Source organism: Mobula birostris, chromosome 18 (genome assembly GCF_030028105.1).
Source record: "Mobula birostris isolate sMobBir1 chromosome 18, sMobBir1.hap1, whole genome shotgun sequence".
Classification (NCBI taxonomy): Eukaryota; Metazoa; Chordata; class Chondrichthyes; order Myliobatiformes; family Myliobatidae; genus Mobula; species Mobula birostris.
Genome location: NC_092387.1, coordinates 60,575,165 through 60,597,745, shown reverse-complemented (window position 1 = coordinate 60,597,745; position 22,581 = coordinate 60,575,165). Strand labels below are relative to the sequence as shown.

Genomic DNA, 22,581 nt, shown 5'->3' with positions numbered 1-22,581 from the left:
GCTTTTGGTATTAACATGAAATACTTCAACATAACATAAATCTCTCCCTTTAATTAATCACAGAATTATTTCAGCATAGACGGACTAACTATGTAAAGCAATCTCACATCCTTTTCCATACCCCTACAAATTTTTTCCTTTCAGTTACTGATTCAACCACCCACTGAAATCTACTGTTTGATCTGCTTCTGCTAAGAGGGCTTGTCGTGGTTTCAAGGTTTGCATGCCTCAAAGACCCAGAGAGCTATGTTGGCTGGAGTCAGGGCCTTGTGCTTTGGCTCTTGATAGGTTCACCCATGCCAAACAGGTGAAAGGTAGAGGCAATACTAAGAGAGGTTCACTGGTTCTCTGAACTCGGGGCTAACAACCCTGTTAAAGAGGGATGTTAATGAGCTGTGGAATGGAGTTTAATTTGGTTAGGGGCTATGTGTTGCATTTTGGGAAAACGGAAGGACTTTCACAGTAAACAGTAGAGCCATGGGAGCGTTGTAGAACTAAGGAACATAGGGCATGGTTTCCAGCAAGAAGTGTCACGAGTAGACGGGGTGGTGAGTCAGAACATTAAGTACAGAAGTTGGGATACTATGTTGTAGTTATACGTGTCACTGGTGACTTTGCATTTGGAATACTGTGTTCAGTTTTGGTAACTCTGTTGTGAAAAAGGTCTCATGAAGCTGGAAAGAATGGATGTAGACCATTTGGAGGGCAAATGGGATTAGTTTAAAATGACATCGTGGTTGTCACAGATATCAAAGATCAAAGAGCTTGTTCCTGTTCTGTTGGATATACTACCTAGATCTCTCTGTACTTGCACCAATTATAGACTTACGTGTTTTAATTTATATTATTATTTTCCATTGATCCTGTCTGACCTGCTGTTCCTCCAACATCTTGTGCGTGGTGTTTTAATTTATATTCTTCCTACCAAATACAACACGTCTCATTTTTCTGCATTCATCTGCATCCACCTATCCATCGACATCTGTTTGATCTATTACCTTTAAGTTTTACATCATTTGGAAATGTTGCCTCGCTCTTTATATTACTTAACACAATATGAAAAAAAAATCATTTTTGGGCCATCACTACACAAGTACACAAAGTTTATAAAGTACAGTAATTCAAAACACAAACACGATCTCCTTTCCGCCATTCTCACTGCAGTATACCGTGCATCTTGGGAATGTAGTCTTTCAAAAACTTTCTCACCGTTCTTAAACTGGGCCAAAGACGACTATTTAACTACAACACCCGATAGCCTTCGCGGTAATCGCGGTGAGTTGGTTAAAAGGCATTATTGATGTTCTACCGCCAACATCAAAGAATCCATCAGCTATTTCAAGTGCAAGTTTAATATTTAGAAGTATCACACACATGAAATTTTAAAATGATCAAAGTTTCAGTAAAATCTAATTTAACGCTGAATGAAATTTAGTTTTGAAATTTCAGCGGGCTTGCGGTTGACAGTTGAAAGTAGTTCCGCCTTCTGGCCTCTCGTACGAAGTGACTTTGCAGTTGCGGTCCTGGTGAAGCGGCACTGAAGGGTTTCACGCCATTTTGTTCATTTGTGGAACCCCCCCTCTAAGGAGAAGAGTGCAGCCAATAGTTGGAGGGCGGGCGGCCGGCCCTCTCGCAGGTCAGTGTGAGCAGGGGAGTGGGTGCTTCTGCAGTAATGGCCTTAGCCGTTTCTAAACTTTGTTTTTAAAAATAAACCTGACATTCTGTCATCAGAGAGGGGTTGGGAAGGGAATCCCATTAATTGTCAAATTCAATTTCTTCCAAATATACGATTTTAGCTTCAAAGTTAATTTATTTTCCTTTTGGCTCTGATTTTATATTTCTGCGTTTTATTACGCACTGTTCTGAAACCTTGTCTTTTTATACTTATGGTTCTGGCAGTCACTACAAGGCCAGCATTTATTGCCCATCCTTCAAGATGGAGGTGGTTTTGAGTTTTTTTTTCCTGAGCAGCTGTGGTCAATATGTTGAAGGTGCTTTCATGGCATTGTGGGGCTAGGAGTTTCAGGTTTAGACCAGAATTAATTAAAGAATAGCAAAATATATTTCTAAATCAGGATGCTGTGTTACTTTGTCGGAGATCTGGTGTTCTTAATCACTGACGTCTTGCAGCCTTTTTGATGGAGGAGGACATTGACCTTTTCTATAGAAGTTGTTGAGTACACACCTGGTGATTATAGACCACTTGGCAACTTGATCAGATGAGAGCTGATGTAGCAACACCAACCTTAGTAATGCTTGCTTGCATTGGACAGTGAGAATAACTCAATGCAGTAGTGGCAAATCTTACCAGTGTGGCTTTCGGTCCATTTGACAAAACAATCTTGCTCTTGCTTTCTGGCTTGCCTGTGCACTTCAGATTAATGAAAGTGCAGTTTTAACAGAATTTGGCTCTCATTTTGATGTTACTGATGTCTTGTTACTAGCACCCTCTGCCCTCTGTGATCTGCTCGTGTGCCATGTTAGAAATTGGCTCACTTAAGTGGGAATTTACCCGAATTTGCACATAATGTATGCAACTGACTGGACAATATGGTGGTAGTGGCCAAAGCAGTATTGACTAGTATGCTCTTCAGATGTGGTTAACTGCATCTAAGATGTAAAAATAAAAAAAAAATCCAGTAATTAACTGTGAGATCGCGATGATTATGCTGACATAGTCCTTTAAGCATTTTGTGTTTTTTAGTGGAAAAGAAGAACCAATACAAAACAATCAGGAATTTTTTTAAATAATTGTGAGCCTTTGGTTATTGAATAGCAGTGAATGTTTGAAGTAAAATGTGAAATTTTACTTTCAGTATATGCAAGATGTTTCCTCAAATTGATGCATGAAAACTCAAGGGCATTGTTAGGTTTGTATAGTTAGTTCATTTATAACTTCACATCCATTGTGGAGACAATAGGTGCAGGAGCAGGCCATTCAGCCCTTCGAGTGAGCACCACCATTCACTGTGATCATGGCTGATCATCCACAATCAGTACCCTTTTCCTGCCTTCTCCCCATATCCCTTCACTCCGCTATCTTTAAGAGCTCTATCTAACTCTTTTTTTGAAAGAATTCAGAGAACTGGCCTCCACTGCCTTCTGAGGCAGAGCATTCCACAGAACCACAACCCTCTGTGTGAAAAAGTTTTTCCTCAACTCCGTTCTAAATGGTCTACCCCTTATTCTTAAACTGTGGCCTCTGGTTCTGGACTCTCCCAACGTTGGGAGCATGTTTCCTGCCTCTAGCGTGTCCAATCCCTTAATAATCTTATAATGTTTCAATCAGATCCCCTCTCATCTTTCTAAATTCCGGTGTATACAACCCCAGTCGCTCCAATCTTTCAACATATGACAGTCCCGCCATCCTGGGAATTAACCTCGTGAACCTACACTGCACTCCCTCGATAGCAAGAATGTCCTTCCTCAAATTTGGAGACCAAAACTGGACACAATACTTCAGGTGTGGTCGCACCAGGGCCCTGTACAACTGCAGAAGGACCTCTTTGCTCCTATACTCAACTCCCCTTGTTATGAAGGCTAACATGCCATTAGCTTTCTTTACTGCCTGCTATACCTGCATGCTTACTTTCAGTGACTGATGAACAAGGACACCTAGATCTTATTGTACTTCCTCTTTTCCTAACTTGACACCATTCAGATAGTAATCTGTCTTCCTGTTCTTGCCACCAAAGTGGATAACCTCACATTTGTCTGCATCTGCCATGCATCTGCCCACTCACCCAACCTGTCCAAGTCACCCTGCATTCTCATAACATCCTCCTTACATTTCACACTGCCACCCAGCTTTGTGTCATCTGCAAATTTGCTAATGTTACTTTTAATCCCTTCATCTAAATCATTAATGTATATTGTAAATAGCTGCGGTCCCAGCACTGAGCCTTGCGGTACCCCACTAGTCACTGCCTGCCATTCTGAAAAGGACCCGTTAATCCCTACTCTTTGTTTCCTGTCTGCCAACCAATTTTCGATCCATGTCAGTACCCTACCCCCAATACTATTTGCTCTAATTTGCCCACTAGCCTCCTATGTGGGACCTTATCAAAGGCCTTCTGAAAACCTAGGTACATGACATCCACTGGTTTTCCCATGTCCATTTTCATAGTTACATTCTCAAAAAATTCCAGAAGATTAGTCAAGCATGATTTCCCCTTCGTAAATCCATGCTGACTCGGACCTATCCTGCCACTGCTATCCAAATATGCAGCTATTACATCTTTTATAATTGATTCCAGCATCTTCCCCACCACTGATGTCAGACTAACTGGTCTATAATTGCCTGTTTTCTCTCTCCCTCCTTTTTTAAAAAGTGGGATAACATTAGCTACCCTCCAATCCGCAGGAACTGATCCTGAATCTATAGAACATTGGGAAATGATTACCAATGCGTCCATGATTTCTAGAGCCACCTCCTTAAGTACCCTGGGATGCAGACCATCAGGCCCTGGAGAGTTATCAACCTTCAGTTCCATCAGTTTGCCCAACACCATTTTGTGCCTGACGCAAATTTCCTTCAGTTCCCCTGTTACCCAAGGTCCTCTGGCCACTATTACACCTGGGAGATTGTTTGTGTCTTCCCTAGTGAAGACAGATCCAAAGTACCTGTTCAGCTTTTCTGCCATTTCCTTGTTCCCCAGAATAATTTCACCCATTTCTGTCTTCAAGGGCCTAACTTTAGTCTTAACTAATTTTTTCCTCTTCACATACCTAAAGAAGCTTTTACTACCCTCCTTTATATTCTTAGCTAGCTTACCTTCGTACCTCATCTTTTCCCCCCGTATTGCCTTTTTAGTTATCTTCTGTTGCTCCTTAAGAGCCTCCCAGTCCTCTGGCTTCCCACTCATCCTTGCTATGTTATACTTCCCCTCTTATTTTTATACTGTCCTTGACTTCCTTTGTCATCCACGGTCGCCCCTTACTCCCCTTAGAACCTCTTTGGAATGAACTGATCCCTGCACCTTCTATATTATTCCTAGAAATACTTGCCATTGTTGTTCCACTGTCATCCCTGCTAGGGTATCTCTCCAGTCAACTTTGGCCAGCTCCTCCCTCATGGGTCCATAGTCCCCTTTGTTCAACTGTAATACTGACACTTCTGATCTTTCCTTCTCCCTCTCAAATTGTAGATTAAAACTTACCATATTATGGTCACTACCTCCTAATGGTTCCTTTACCTCGAGTTTCCTTATCAAATCTGGCTCATTACACAACACTAAATTCAGAATTGCCTTCTCCCTGGTAGGTTCTAATACAAGCTGCTCTAAGAATCCATCTCTGAGGCATTCCACAAACTCCCTTTCTTGGGGTCCAGCACCAACCTGATTTTCCCAGTCTACTTGCATGTTGAAATCCCCCATAACAACCGTAGAATTACCTTTGCGACGTGCCAATTTTAACTCTTGATTTAACTTGCACTCTATATCCAGGCTACTGTTTGGGGGCCTGTAGATAACTTCCATCAGGGTCTTTTTGCCCTTACAGTTTCTCAGTTCTATCCATACTGACTCTACATCTCCTGATTCTATGTCCCCCCTCGCAAGTGATTGAATTTCATTCCTCACCAACAGAGCCACCCCACCCCCTCTGCCAACCTGTCTGTCCTTTCAATAGGATGTATACCCTGAATATTCATTTCCCAGCCCTGGTCCTCTTGCAGCCATGTCTCTGTTATTCCCACAACATCATACTTGCCAATTTCCAACTGAGCCTCAAGCTCATCTACTTTATTTCTTACACTCCGTGCATTCATATATAATACTTTTAATCCTTTTAAAGTAATACTTCTACTCTCCTCACCTTTCACATCGATTCCTATTGCACTTGGCCATACTCTCCGATCCCTTCCTGATCTTTCTGCCCCTCTAATTCTTATTCTCTCATTCCCTTTAACTCCATTCTTATATTTCCAGTTCATCCATACATACATACATTGGATACATACATGGAATTATGATGTAGTGGCCATTACAGAGACTTGGCTGGCACCAGGACAGGAATGGATTCTCAATATTCCTGGATTTCAGTGCTTTAAAAGTGATAGAGAGGGCGGAAAAAGGGGAGGAGGGGTGGCATTACTGGTCAGGGATACTATTACAGCTACAGAAAGGGTGGGTAATGTAGCAGGATCCTCTTTTGAGTCAATATGGGTGGAAGTCAGGAACAGGAAGGGAGCAGTTACTCTACTGCGGGTATTCTATAGGCCCCCTGGTAGCAGCAGAGATACAGAGGAGCAGATTGGGAGGCAGATTTTGGAAAGGTGCAAAAATAACAGGGTTGTTATTATGGGTGACTTTAACTTCCCTAATATTGATTGGCACCTGATTAGTTCCAAGGGTTTAGATGGGGCAGAGTTTGTTAAGTGTGTCCAGGATGGATTCCTGTCACAGTATGTGGACAGGCCGACCAGGGGGAATGCCATACTAGATCTAGTACTAGGTAATGAACCGGGTCAGGTCACAGATCTCTCAGTGGGTGAGCATCTGGGGGGCAGTGACCACCGCTCCCTGGCCGCTAGCATTATCATGGAAAAGGATAGAATCAGAGAGGACAGGAAAATTTTTAATTGGGGAAAGGCAAATTATGAGGCTATAAGGCTAGAACTTGCGGGTGTGAATTGGGATAATGTTTTTTCAGGGAAATGTGCTATGGACATGTGGTCGATGTTTAGAGATCTATTGCGGGATGTAAGGGATAAATTTGTCCCAGTGAGGAAGATAAAGAATGGTAGGGTGAAGGAACCATAGGTGACAAGTGAGGTGGAAAATCTAGTCAGGTGGAAGAAGGCAGCATACGTGAGGTTTAGGAAGCAAGGATCAGATGGGTCTATTGAGGAATATAGGGAAGCAAGAAAGGACCTTAAGAAGGGGCTGAGAAGAGCAAGAAGGGGGCATGAGAAGGCCTTGGCGAGTAGGGTAAAGGAAAACCCCAAGGCATTCTTCAATTATGTGAAGAAAAAAAGATGACAGGAGTGAAGGTAGGACCGATTAGAGATAAAGGTGGGAAGATGTGCCTGGAGGCTGTGGAAGTGAGCGAGGTCCTCAGTGAATACTTCTCTTTGGTATTCACCAATGAGAGGGAACTTGATGATGGTGAGGACAATATGAGTGAGGTTGATGTTTTGGAGCATGTTGATATTAAGGGAGAGGAGGTGTTGGAGTTGTTAAAATACATTAAGACAGATAAGTCCCCGGGACCTGACGGAATATTCCCCAGGCTGCTCCATGAGGCAAGAGAAGAGATTGCTGAGCCTCTGGCTAGGATCTTTATGTCCTCGTTGTCCACGGGAATGGTACCGGAGGATTGGAAGGAGGCGAATGTTGTCCCCTTGTTCAAAAAAGGTAGTAGGGATAGTCTGGGTAATTATAGACCAGTGAACCTTACGTCTGTGGTGGGAAAGCTATTGGAAAAGATTTTTAAAGATAGAATCTGTAGACATTTAGAGAATCATGATCTAATCAGGGACAGTCAGCATGGCTTTGTGAAGGGCAGATCGTATCTGACAAGCCTGATAGAGTTCTTTGAGGAGGTGACCAGGCATATAGATGAGGGTAGTGTACTGGATGTGATCTATATGGATTTTAGTAAGGCATTTGACAAGGTTCCACATGATAGGCTTATTCAGAAAGTCAGAAGGCATGGAATCCAGGGAAGTTTGGCCAGGTGGATTCAGAATTGGCTTGCCTGCAGAAGGCAGAGGGTGGTGGTGGAGGGAGTACATTCAGATTGGAGGATTGTGACTAGTGGTGTCCACAAGGATCTGTTCTGGGACCTCTACTTTTTGTGATTTTTATTAACGACCTGGATGTGGGGGTAGAAGGGTGGGTTGGCAAGTTTGCAGACGACACAAAGGTTGGTGGTGTTGTAGATAGTGTAGAGGATTGTCAAAGATTGCAGAGAGACATCGATAGGATGCAGAAGTGGGCTGAGAAGTGGCAGATGGAGTTCAACCCGGAGAAGTGTGAGGTGGTACACTTTGGAAGGACAAACTCCAAGGCAGAGTACAAAGTAAATGGCAGGATACTTGGTAGTGTGGAGGAGCAGAGGGATCTCGGGGTACATGTCCACAGATCCCTGAAAGTTGCCTCACAGGTGGATAGGGTAGTTAAGAAAGCTTATGGGGTGTTAGCTTTCATAAGTCGAGGGATAGAGTTTAAGAGTCGCGATGTAATGATGCAGCTCTGTAAAACTCTGGTTAGGCCACACTTGGAGTACTGTGTCCAGTTCTGGTCACCTCACTATAGGAAGGATGTGGAAACATTGGAAAGGGTACAGAGGAGATTTACCAGGATGCTGCCTGGTTTAGAAAGTATGCATTATGATCAGAGATTAAGGGAGCTAGGGCTTTACTCTTTGGAGTGAAGGAGGATGAGAGGAGACATGATAGAGGTGTACAATATAATAAGAGGAATAGATAGAGTAGATAGCCAGCGCCTCTTCCCCAGGGCACCACTGCTCAATACAAGAGGACATGGCTTTAAGGTAGGGGGTGGGAAGTTCAAGGGGGATATTAGAGGAAGGTTTTTTACTCAGAGAGTGGTTGGTGCGTGGAATGCACTGCCTGAGTCAGTGGTGGAGGCAGATACACTAGACAAGTTTAAGAGACTACTAGACAGGTATATGGAGGAATTTAAGGTAGGGGCTTATATGGGAGGCAGGGTTTGAGGGTTGGCACAACATTGTAGGCCGAAGGGCCTGTACTGTGCTGTACTATTCTATGTTCTATCCCCTCCCCCCCACTACGTAGTTTAAACACACCCGTGTAGCAGTGGCAAACCTGCCTGCCAGAACGCTGGTCCCCTGTCTGTTAAGGTGCAACCCGTCCCTTCTGTACAATTCATCCTTACCCCAAAACAAATCCCAGTGGTCCAAGAATCTAAATCCCTGCTCCTCAGCCACACATTCAGATCCCCTATCTCCCTGTTCCTGTCCTCTCCAGCACAAGGAACTGGAAGCAAACCCAAGATAACCACCCTGGAGGTCCTGCTTTTCAGCCTTCTTCCGAGTTCTCTGAAGTCACGCTGCAAAATGTCTCTCATCTTCTTCCCGACGTCATTTGTGCCGACATGCACCACCACCTCCGGCTGTTCACCTTCTCCCTTGAGGAGCCCTGCAATCGATCCGTGATGTCCTGGATCCTGGCACCAGGGAGGCAACACACCATCCTTAAATCCCGCCTGTTGCTGCAGAAACCCCTATCTGTACCTCTCACTATGGAGTCCCCTACTTTCACGGCTCTGCCTAACGTCTGTCTCCTTGACTTTGTTTCAGCGCCAATTTTTGACTCACAGACCCGTCCGCCTCTCAGACTGGCACTGTCTTCTGTCCCGACAGCTTCCAAGAGGGTGAACCTGTTTTCAAGAGGCACATCCCCTAGGGTCTCCTGTACTCCAAGCATCCATCCCTTCCTCATCGTTGTCCCCCCTTCTCTCTTCCGGTATCTTCAGTGTAACGATCTCGCTGGAGGTCCTGTCCAGAAAAATCTCTGTTTCCCGGATGAACCTGAGGACATCCAGTTGCCTGTCCAGTGCCTCAACATGGTCCTTCAGGAGCTGAACCTGGACACAGTTTCCACATCTGTAGCAGCCAGAGGCACCATCAACGTCCCTGACCTCCCACATCATGCAAGCATCACACTGAATCAGTTGACCTGTCATTTCTTCAGCACTTCTCACCCTCTCCAACTGTGGCGTAGTCTCCTCCCTCAGCCTCCTCGCCGAAGAAGACTCCAACTTTTCTCACAAGGCATTTCCCTCGACAAGGCCGCTCCCTTAGAGCAAACCTTGATTATATTGGCTGATATTTTGACTAATTCGTTTCACAGATGAATACACTTGAAACATAGGGAGCTTAGACAAGGTGTATCTAGCTTTATTTTACAGATCACACATCTGCATTAGTAATCACATAAATGATGGTGCACATATTTACAGGCACTGCACTTTTTCCTTCTATTGTAGAACAACTAATTATGGAGTAGAAGCTAGTCATCATCTGCTAGGGGAAACACAAAATAATCTGCAGATGCTGGGGTCAAAGCAACACTCACAACACGCTGGAGGAGCTCAGCAGATCGGGCAGCATCCGTGGAAAAGATCGGTTGACGTTTCGGGCCAGAACCCTTCATCAGAACTGTAGAGGGAAGGGGCAGAGGCCCTATAAAGAAGGTGGGGGGAGGGTGGGAAGGAGAAGGCTGGTAGGTTCCAGGTGAAAAACCAGTAAGGGGAAAGATAAAGGGGTGGGGGACGGGAGGCAGAGAGGTGACAGGCAGGAAAGGTGAAGAAAGAATGGGGGAAAACACAATGGGTAGTAGAAGGAGGGGGAACCATGAGGGAGGTGATAGGCAGCTGGGGGAGGGGGCAGAGTGGCATAGGGATAGGGGGACCACTTCGTTGAGCACCTCCGCTCCGTCCGCCAAAACAGACAGGATCTCCCAGTAGCCACCCACTTCAACTCTGCTTCCCACTCCCATTCAGATATGTCCGTACATGGCCTCCTATACTGCCATGATGAGGCTAAGCTCAGGTTGGAGGAGCAACACCTCATATACCATCTAGGTAGTCTCCAGCCCCCTTGGTATGAACATAGAATTCTCCAACTTCCGGTAATTCCCTCCCCCTCCCTTCCCCTATCCCTATGTCACTCTGCCCCCTCCCCCAGCTGCCTATCACCTCCCTCATGGTTCTGCCTCCTTCTACTACCCATTGTGTTTTCCCCTATTCTTTCTTCACCTTCCCTGCCTGTCACCTCTCTGCCTCCCCTCCCCCACCCCTTTATCTTTCCCCTTACTGGTTTTTCACCTGGAACCTACCAGCCTTCTTCCCACCCTCTCCCCACCTTCTTTATAGGGCCTCTGCCCCTTCCCTCTACAGTCCTGACAAAGGGTTCTGGCCCGAAACATCGACCGATCTTTTCCACGGATGTTGCCCAACCTGCTGAGTTCCTCCGGCGTGTTGTGAGTGTTGCATCATCTGCTAGGGTAATGCCTAAAGAGAAGATTGATGAATTCGTAAATATCATCTTGTTTTTCAAAACTCCTTTATGCAAAGCACATTTTTCCAATCCATCCTTGCCTCTTACAGCCAATTTCTCCTTAGTGGTATTCTTCTGTTCACCTAATCTGCCACTGTAATTGCTTGCTTGGTCTTTTCCCCATTGCAAAGGACAACATGTTCCATTTGTACTAATGTTTTCAGAGTCTTGCCAGAATATCTTCTAACTTTAATGTGCTACTTTATATGCTGGTGATTGGTATCCTTTCCTGTGAAGGAGGAGTTAACAGCTATATCAATATTAACTCAATGCCTTGATTATTTATCTTGAATTTTATTTTGATATAGTGCTTTCTTTTTGATCTGTAAAATGCCCAATGATCTATAAGGTCTATAAACTGCGCTCTGTCTCAGTGTGTATTCAATCTGTTATCCATATTGATGTTATGTTGACCTCCCTTTACACATTTACCTCAACTGTGCATATAAAAAAAAGTACTTCTAAAGTTAAATTCAGACTAATAATCCCCAAGAGGATCACAACCTTGTCATAGGGTTTGGAGGCTCATGTGCCTCAATGACCTGGAGAGCAATGTTGGTTGGATTCAGTGCCTTGTGCTTTGGCTCTTGGTAGGGTCACCCATGTCAAACAGATCAAAAGGTAGAGGCCAGAATAAGAGCAGCCCTCCAGGTTTCAGCTCAAGGCTAACAACCTTGACTGGTCAAAAACAATTGTTACAAAAACAGCAATGAGAATCCTTCTGTACAGACAGATGGAGGACATTCATTGCTGCCCTAAACTCCAGCAGCGTAACGGGCAACAAGTAAGCAACAATTCAGGGAGGCCAGCATAACATCAACATTGAATTATCATGGATACAGTAGCTGTTGATTTCTCAGAAATGGATTCTGTTGTATTTCTTTATTTTCCTGTGGGTGCTGCAAGAAAGTTAATCTCAAGGTTGTACAATAAAATAAATTGAAAAATAGATTTAATTTGAACAAATCACCAGAAGGTGCCATCATCAAGCAGTGTATTAAAGTTTAGAATGTATTCTGGCAAGACCCTAAAATCAAAAGAAGCATGGATTTTTTTCACTGTTAATAGTTTTATTTTTTGTATTTGGACCCTGCTTGACTGCCTCTACTTATTTTAGCTATGCTTTGCTTGGCCCTGAATACAGAGATGATGATGTGCTGTGTTCCCTCCAGTTAAAACATCTTGCTGCTTTGAACTGACAAACATGTTCAAAATGATTGCAAAGGCAACAGACTTTCCCACCAGACCCTTTTCTTGGCAGTAGTGCTCAAGTGGCTTGGACTCGATGAAAGAGCCACTGCCAGTACCCCCCTCTTGGTCTATATACAGTGAACATTCAGTGCCAAATGACATTCTTGCACTCTTTTAAGAGGCTGTTTTCATAGATGTACAGTGTACTCTCAGCTGTCTGGCATCCATGGGAATGGGGGTGAGGTGCTAATTGCATAGGAACTGCTCCAAAAAAAAATCATATGGTAGTATTCTATGCACAAATCTTTAAATAAATTGTCAAAATTCTGTCATTTCCTTACAATATTTTGTAATGCATCTCTATATTTTAAGGCTAAACATTATTATTGTAAGATGCTTCAAAAATAAATCAGATAATGAATTTCTGCCCTCACCATTACGTAAAGCAGCAACATCCCCCTCGAAGGTTTGGCAGTCACCTACTGCTATACGACCCTTGTGTATAAATGTCTTTCCACATTTTAATTTGCTTAAATCTTGAAATATTCACTGTTTGAACTTATTTTTGTTTCTTCATGTTCTTAGAAATTGCTTAATTTGGAGATTTTGCCAGTTGTATGAGAATTCTAGATGTATAAATACCAGATTAAAACAAAAGCCTATCTGTTTGAATGATAGATCTGGCGTGTGTTGTAACATGAACTGGATATGTCATCTGCTGCATACCATTCCCACACCAACCTGTCTTTTTTTTCTCCACTGCCATGAGTGAAGCAATATGCAACGTAGAATAATGTATCTTTACCTTCTTTACATTCCCCTCCCCCACTTTCCGCAGGGATCTTTCCCTGCGCAATTCCCTTGTCCATTCGTCCTTCCCCACTAATCTCTGTCAGAGCACTTATCCCTGCAAGTGGCTTAAATGCTTCACCTCCTTCCTCACCTCCATTCAGGCCTCAGACAGTCCTTCCAGGTGAGGTAACACTTCATCTGCGAATCTGTTGGGGGCATCTATTGTCTCCAGTGCTCCTGATACAGCCTTCTCTGCATTGGTGAGACCCGTCTTAAATTAGGAAATCACTTCGTCGAGCACCTCCACGCTATCTACCACAAGCATGACTTCCTGGTGTCCAATCACTTCAATTGTAATTCCCCTTCCCATTTTAGCATGTTGGTCCATGGCCTCCTCTTGTGCCAAGATGAGGCCACTTTCAGGGTGGAGGAGCAACACCTTGTATTTCGTCTAGGTAGCCTCCAAACTGATGGCATGAATATCGATTTCTTCTTTCGTTTAAAAAAAATCTCTTTTCCCCTCCCCTTCCCCCCTTTTCTTCTAATCTCCACTTTGGCCTCTTACCTCTTCTCACTGACCTATCACCTTCCCTGTGTCCCCTTCTCCTTCCTTTTCTCCTGTGGTCCACTCTCCTCTCCAGCCCCTTATCTTTCCTACTCACTTAGCTTCACCTATGATCCTCAAGCTATCCTTCTTCACCCCCCCCCCCCCGCAACACCTTTTTATTCTGGCATCTTCCCCCTTCCTTTCCAGTCCTGAAGAAGGGCCTCGGGCTGAAACATTAGTTGTTTATTCATTTCCATAGATGCTGCCTGATCTGAGTTCCTCCAGCATTTTGTGTGTGTTGCCTGGAATAACATCACCTCATTCCACTTGGGTCGGTTATGTCCCAATAGTATGGACATTTGAATTTTCCATTTTCAGGTAACCCACACACGAATGGGTGTACGGGACTGTTTTTTCACCCCCCCCCCCCCCCCCAGCCCTTTTAGCCTCCTCCTCCAGGTCCATTTGTCCATTGCCCATACACTCATCCACCTAGCTGGCTTCTCCCTTGTCTTACCTTTCCTGTTATCTGCATCTTGGTTCCATCTGCCCATCATCCCTTCCTCATCTGGTTCCACTTGTGTCTCTACTTTGTTCCATCTGCCCATTATTCTCCACCTCACCAGGTTTCTTCTATCACCCACCAGCTCCTGTCCAACCCCTCCTTGTCACCTCTTTATATTGTCTATCTTCCCTCTCAATGCTGATGCAGTGTGTTGACCTGAAAAATCACATCACATCAAGTCAAGTTTATTGTCATTTAAATACATACATGTTTATAACATAAATAACCCTATAATGTATTTAGAAACACGACAACATTTCTCTGAACCAGGGTGCAAAGCACAGTAGTACATATAACACTCGATAACTTGTGAAGGTGAGGATAAAATCTACAGATGAATAACAAAGTGCATTAATATTAAATATTGTAAGGTATGGAACAGATTAACCAGTGGCACTTCGTATACGATGCGGCAGGGAGCTCAGGAGTCTAATAACTTGGGAAGAAACTGTTTCTTGTCCTGACCATTCTGGTTTTTATGCATCATAGTCTCCTGCCTGGTGGAAGAAAGTCAAAGAGGATGCTGGATGGGTGGGTGGGATGCTTAATAATACTAAGGGCCCTGCAGAAGCAGTGTCCCCGATGATTCTGTCAGCTGTTCTCACAGTCCTTTGTAGGGACTTCTGGTCCGATGCTTGACTGCTGCCGTACCAGGTGGAGATGCAACTTGTCAGGATGCTCTCAATGGTGTTCCTTAAAACTCAGTTAAGGAGGGTGGAGGGGAGCCTCACTTGCCTCAGTCTTCTAAGGAAATGGAGGCGCTACTGCGCCTTCTTATTCAGGAAGGTGATATCCAGGTCATCCATGATGTGAACTCACAGGAACATGGTCAGGGGTGTATCTACGGAAAATAACGCCGATGGCAAGCACTGAAATTGCGTCCTTGTCCAAACATCTGACACCCATCTTTTAGGTAACTTACCATAATATCAGCTCAAAAATACAAGTTAAGCTCGTTAATCTTTTAATTAGCAAATTATGGCACTACATGAAAATCATAACTGCACCTTCCTTGCTTTCACTGATGCAAATTGGTCTATGATGTGATCAAAGTCAGTTTTTTCAGTCTCTTCTCTTTCTACACTCAGCAGAGCAAGATCACAGAGTCTGCCTTGACCCTTGGAGGCTCTCAAATACGAAAGTATTAGTTTTAACTTGCTGAATGATCTTTCACAGCTGGTGATGGAAACTGTGATGGTTAGCATTATCTGAATAGCAATGCGAAGATTGGGAAAGATGCTCTCATTTCCATACTGAACAATAAATTCAGGGAGCTCTTCAGGTCTTGATATTTTCACGTTGACCCACCTTGATAGCAACATTCTGCAATCCAAAATTTCTTCATATAGCTGCTGTCAGTCAACATCAGAGCTGTACAATTCGCCCAAATTTTTGCACTTCTTCTTTAGGTCATTACTGTCGGCGCCATAACGGAGTCCCTCGTCATCGAGAAGGACCCCAAACCTGGCATCAGTGTCGTGCAAATGAGTGAACCTTTCGTCCATTTCTCTGTGAAGGTGGTCGAGTGTTTCCTTCATGACTCTTTCCATTTCCTCCTTAGCTGTTAACCCATCGTCTCTCGAGTTCTCATCAGCCTCACGTTTCTTTCGTCTCTGATGTCTTTCAGCTTCAATATTCCATTCTTGACAGAGACTGGCTCCTTCTTCCAGTGACTCACTGACCAACACTTTTCTTTCATCATAAAAATGATCTCGGAGGGCTTTCAAATCTGGGGCAGTATCGTGGAAGTTCATGCTAGGATCCTGTAGCCTCTTTTGAATATGGTCAGTGCAAATGAGTACTTTGTTCCAAAATCTTAGCAAAATCAGAAATTTGTAACTCAGCATGCAGTTGTACAGCTGCCTTGTGTCACTTCTTGTTTCACTGGTCTTGTTTTCGTTGTCTATCATGTCCTAGAGAACTTGAAGTATCTCTTCAAGCTTCTGTCCTTGCACTCCACTTGGTTTTGGACTCCGACTTAACAACCACAGTTTTTTTGAGTTTTTCCCAGTGCTGTGTTGAACAAGAGAAAAACGCGTAGAGAGCTTCGATGGTTCCAAAAAACATGACCATCATTGTATCCTGCTTGGCTGTATGTACACCCACCAAGTTGAGTGAGTGATTGTCGCAATTCACAAACACTGCCAGGTTGTTTTTCTCACTTATTCTTTGATGAACACCACTTCTGTGTCTAGCCATCACAGCAGTGTTGTCATAGCACTGTGACCAACAATCTTGTAGCTCCATTTCGTCCTTCTCCAGCTGTTTCAAGATGTCTTCAACCAAGCTCTCAGCATCCTTCTGGCTTATCTAGATAAAACCAAGGAAGGACTCTGTAACATGGACTGTTTTCCTCTCAAAATCAACTTCCACATACCTCACTACTTCTGACATCTGCTCACAGTGTGCCTGATCAGGGGTCAAGTCGAACATGAGGCCATAGTACTTGGCTTTATGAATGCTTCTCAGTAAACTCTGGCGAACAGTGGATGCCATCATGTGGAGGAGTTCATTCTGGACACCAGTTGAAAGATAAGATGTGGATCCAGGATGACTTTCCAAATGAGTGAGGTGTTCTTTTATAGCCAGTAGTTTCAGTAAGCCAAGGAAATTAACCACATTGGAGTCATCGTCCAGCTGAAGTGACTCCCTGTGTCCTCGCAAAGCCAGGTTCTGAGTTGCAAGGAATTTTATGCAGTGAAGGATTTTCGTCAAGATATCACGCCACTTCTGCTTTTCCTTCACGATCTGTTACTGAAATACCGCTCCAATAACTCCTCTGTTTCTAGCTAAATTTCTTTCCATTTCTTTCCACTGTGTGAAGCATTCCCGATGATTCTTGGCATTTCATGAACACTAATCCTTTCAGGTGCTTTCCACTGGTTGAATCCACTTTCCTACTCCAATGAGGATTGATGGTCTGACCAGGAATAAAGAAGACAACAGATACAAAATGCAGAACTTTTAGAAGGAGAATAGACCGGCCATGAGCAAGTCATTTCCTCACCACGACCATTTCCCAATTTCCTCTTGAACCAAGTTTTGTTCATTGAGCGGTTATTTGTTGGTAGGAAAGGCCCCTCACTGTTCTGGAAATACTTCGAACCCAGCTTTATTATTTCTGTTCTCAACGCATCGGGCAGAATTGCTTTTCCAGTATCCTTGTCGAACTTCAGAAGTCCAATGTCATGCTGTTCAGTCACTTTTGGTATGACAGTTTGAGGCTTTTTGACACCATCCAGTTCACTAGGTTCAGTGTCATCAGGTTCAATCTCGTCAGGTAAAACCTCGTCAATAAGCTCAACATCACCACCACCACCATCGTCTTCTCCTCCTCTCACGCCTACGTTCTCTGTGGCAGCCTTAATCTCGTCATAGTCGGATTTATCTGACTTGACTTCTTCCTTGGCTTGTGATGCATTTATACTTGATCCACCTTCTGATTCTAACAATCTTGTAGCAGGTGCAGGCGACTCCATGGAACGTGTCGAACTACTTGTTCCGGGCTTTTCAAAGAAGGGCATGAAGAACTTGCTCGACTTCTTCGCTTCCTCCGCCTCTAACTTCCGTCTCTTCTGTCCTTCAGCTCCACTTTCCTTCTTCTTTGTGAAGAAATATTTCATGGTCTTCTTACACAATGCTCTGCAATAAGGCCATCTTAGTGCTTCTCACCCCTGATAATCAAAGACAGATCATACATCTGAAGAAAATTCTTTTTTCACTATCCGAGGATGGCTTGTCTGACTTTAATAGAAACTGCTCAGTGGCGCCCCCCTTCAAGTGGCACCCAGGGCACGAACCATACCTTAGATACGCCACTGAACATGGTGCACTTAACTCTCTACAGAGGAGCCATGTATTCACAGAGGGGAATGGTTCGTCTGCACCTTCCTGAAGTCCACAAATATTTCCTTAGTCTTCTCCAAGTTCAGGCTTGGGTTATTCTTCTCACACTAATCCACCAGCCGCTCCACTTTCTCTCTCTACTCCGTCTCATCATCGTCCTTGATAAGGCCAGCCACTGTTGTGTCATCCACAAACTAGATGACGCAGTTTAAGGCGGACCTTGTGACACAGTCATACCTCAGGAGTTTGAACAGCAGCAAGCTGAGCACACAGTCTTGAGAGTGCCAGTGCGCGGCATAATGGGAGTGGAGACATTGCCTACACAGACTGACTGGCTTTACTGTTAACCATCTCTTTGCCTCCTTAGATGTTGCTTCATCCACGGTTTTTCTATTGTCATTGTGTTCAGCACCAGCAGTCTCTTGAGTCTATAATAGTTAGTCTGTCTTGTAATATGATCCAAGAAAGCAATAAAATTTCAACACAATGGCAGGATCTTAGAACAACTAGATGGTTGCTCATTGTTTCTCTTGACCTCCGGTAGGTTCTGAGCCAGGTTTGCACAGTATCTGGTACTATGTTCAGATGAATTTGCAGCTTTGCTCTTACTGTAATATAATATTAGTGGGAAGTAAATTTGCTAACATTGCATAAGTATTTGAATCTGTTCCTTGGTCACCACCTTGCCTTTGTACATGACCTCATTGCGAGGATTTCTACCACCAGATTCTATCAAAATAAAACTGCCCTAAAATAAATTTGGCATCCATTTGATGTATAAATTGAAAAGCTTCTGGACTTTGTGTAAGATTTCTAGTACACTCAGGCCCTGCATTGCATTGATTTGTTGCAATGTGGTGATTCAATTTTTTATTGAACTTTTTTTAAGTGATAAAAATTCATTCTAAACAACACTTAAAACTTCTTAAGAGTAGCTGCCATTACAGTAAGCATTCAATCGACCAATGAGAATGCCTTACATACGCTCTGAGCCACTCGCAGTCAATCACATATTAGTTCGTGCTCTGCCACCCCCTGCGTGTGTCATCGTTCTTGCTCCTTGCCAATTTATTCCATATTTTTCAGCCATAATATCTGGAAAACGGCCTGCAACTTCTACTGAGGGTGGTGCATCTAAGGTGCCTAGGAAAAGCATTAGCATGGAAGTGAATCTGCAAGTGATAACGGCATGAGGATGTTAATGATGGCAATGTTGCAGAGTTGCCGCATTCTCATGGTGAGAGCGTAAATAATGAAGAGCTTTGAGAATTGGCAGAGCGTCACATCCTGGGTGAATCTGAGGACACAGATGCAGAAGACAAAACATTAGCAAGAAACCACTACAAAATTCCTCAGTACTGGCATCATCACAGTCACTCAAATCATGGACCAGTTCATTGATGACGGCCCTGACTGGGAGCGAAGCAATGAGGCAAAGAGAGGTGTTCTTGACATGATCTCCTGGTATCAAGAACTGCTTCATTAGAGGAAACTTAAGAAAAGGCAGTCAAATCTGGACGCCCACTTGAAGAAGAAGCCCGAGTTAGAGGAGGACCTGCAGCTGGTCCCTCTTCTAAGATGTAACCAACACCCACTTCCCTCAACTGATGTACAGGTTAGGCCTGTTTGCATTTTTGTTTCTCCACAAACTGTGTACATATAAAATAATGTATCATATATCTCAGGTTTGATTTTATTTTATATCAGGCACCCATGTCAATTTATGGAATGTTGTAATGATTCCATATAGTGCTGATTTACTTAGCGGTCCACCTCTGAGGAATGTATCCTCAGTGTTTAAGTGGGGTCTGAGTGTATTTTTGGCCATGGATTAGACTGTTTTCAGAATCAGCTTTATTATCACTGGCATGTGACGTGAAACTTGTTAACTTAGCAGCAGCATTTCAATACAATACATAATCTAGCAGAGAGGAAAACAATAAATAAACAAGTAAATCAATTACATATATGGAATAGATTGAAAAATAAGTGCAAAAACAGAAATAATATATATTAAAGAAAGTGAGGTAGTGTCCAAAGATTCAATGTCCATTTAGGAATCAGATGGCAGAGGGGAAAAAGCTGTTCCTGAATCACTGAGTGTGTGCCTTCAGGTTTCTGTACCTCCTATCTGATGGTAACAGTGAGAAAAGGGCATGCACTGTGTGCTGGAGGTCTTTAGTAATGGACGCTGCCGTTCTGAGACACCGCTCCCTAAAGAGTTTCTCTTGCCCAGTTATGAAGTTTGTCTGAATTGCAGTATGTTTTGGAAATATTACTTCTCTTTCCCCTCTTCACGCTCATATCTGCACCTCAGATATGCTGCAGTTAATCATGAGCTTCAGTCCCTTCTATCAACACAGTGATGTAATCAATTGGCTTCTTCATGTCATTCATTGTCACTAATGGCTGTGTTTCCATTCTTGGCTGCTATTTGCATCCTTGTCATCGACATAAGTTATGTATACTTGCTGGGTTTTTAGCCTCCACAAAATCCATTATAGATAAAAGTGCAACAGTGTAGATAAAAAGCCCTCCCCACTGTTGAGCACATCTACACGGAGCGTTGCCACAGGAAAGCTGCATCCCTCATCAAGGACCCCCACCTCCCAGGCTGTGCTCTCTTCTCACTGTTTCCATCAGGAAGAAGGTAGAAACCTCAGTATCCACACCAACAGGTTCAGGAACAGTTATTATTCCTCAGCCATCCGGCTCTTGAACCAGAGGGGATAATTTCACTCCACTTCACTTGCGCCATCACTGAATTGTTCCCACAAGCCTTGGATTTATTCTCAAGGACTCTTAATCTCATTTTCGCGATATTTATTTATTGCTTGCTTATCGATCTACCGGTATTTACACGTTTTGATATCCTTTGCAAATTTTTTTTTGTCTGTTCTGTGATTGATTCTATTGTGGATTTAGTGTGTATGCCCACAAGAAAATGAATCTCTGGGTTGTATATGGTGACATATGTATTTTAATAATAAACTTTGAAAACATTGAACTCATAAGGCTGACTCTAGTGTATTCAAAGACTGCACCTGTTATCTGGAAAATGTGATAATACATTATAAATGTTATTAAAGAAAATGTCATTTGGATAATACCTACAAATTGAAGAAATTTAGAGATGTACAGGGATCTCTTAACAAAAACTAAGTTTATATTTATATATATATACACACACACACAATTTTTTAAAACTTCTGCTCAACAGGAAAGGGCAGAGTGGGAATAGCCGAGGTGGTTCAGTGATTCAATTTAATATCAGAGTACAACCTGAAATCCTTATTCTTTGCAGACATCCACAAAACAAGGAGTAAAAAAACAACAAAGAATGAATGGCAGAAAAACATTAGATTCCCAAATCCCCCTTCTCCTCCCACGCACAAGCAGCAGCAAAGCATGACCCTTCCCCCCACTTGTTCCAGCAAAAAGCATCAGCCTGCTCCCTGCCCCCATTACCCACCCAGCAATAACAAGGCTCTGGAGACTACGATCTATAGACCATCCTTGATTGCGTTGATTGCAAGAAGGAATGGATCAGATTATTGTCAGCAATTAGGGTTGGTGTTATTTGACAGTAACCAAGAAAGATGTGCAGAAAGTACCGAAAGTTACTGGTTTAAAAACTTCCATTTGTATCATTGCTGCTAAAGAAAATGATTTTTAAAAGTAGCATTTAATGTTCTTGATTTTTAATGAGCTTCAAGTTATTGTTTCCCTTTGAACCACAGACATCACACTGAGGGCCTGCATTATTTCGTGGCCCATTGGGTGGGTATCTTGTTTGAAGCATGCAGACCAAATTCACTTTTTTTAGCGGATGAATGAGTCATGTCGTTGTGGCGAGCTTTTGAATACATAACTCACTGGCTGAATAATTTTAAATCTTTTTGCAGTTATTGTACCTAGATCCTTGTTGTTGGTGTCACACTGACAAAATGGATAAGTTATGTTAACAATATTGCACCATTGTTAGTGCATCAGGTCAACATAAGATTGGGTTTTGTTGTAATACTTTAATGATGCCGTCTGTACTAGCTGTCAATGACAGACGTGTTAATAACAATTGCACAATTTTCTACAATCTGTATATACCTACATTCTCTCAGTTACTAGGTGCCATGTTTGTCTTTATGAACAATAGCTTACAACAATTTTGGTGACACAAATGTGATATTTGTAATCTTTAGAATACTGATGAGTTCTTGCCTTTTCCTCATTCTTTCAGAACAACTCAGAATTCCCTAGACTGTAGATTATATTGCTAAGAAAGATCAGAATGCTTGATTAGAACTGGCCTTTGTTGCTTGCTGCTTGTTTGTTATCATCTCCACTGCATTTCTGCAAGGTCATAGATTTCACTGCCCTTCAGTAGGGTGTCTTGTATTTCGTCCTTTTTCTTTTGCAGCTGCTGAGATCCTGACTGCTGTGCCCATTTAGCTTTTAGGTTCCTTTTGTATGCTTTGTAATAAAAAATAAACTATTATGGGGTTGCATGAAAGGAAAGATGGTTGGTATGCCCCTTAATGGGAGTAGAAGGGCATGTAGAGGCCTTAAAAAAAAACAAATGCAAGGGCATTCA

The 22,581-nt window shown here is 43.1% G+C and overlaps 1 protein-coding gene across 5 annotated transcripts in view; it reads left to right on the top strand.

Moving 5' to 3' along the window:
* The first annotated feature begins 1,533 nt into the window (after positions 1–1,533).
* The window catches only part of hmg20a (high mobility group 20A), a 115,441-nt gene continuing 94,393 nt past the window's right edge, over positions 1,534–22,581 (top strand). For all 5 annotated transcript variants that reach the window (XR_011889658.1, XR_011889657.1, XM_072282792.1 and 2 more), the window contains exon 1: positions 1,534–1,636. The gene's annotated coding sequence lies outside the window, so the exon portion shown is untranslated. The remainder of the gene's footprint in view (positions 1,637–22,581) is intronic.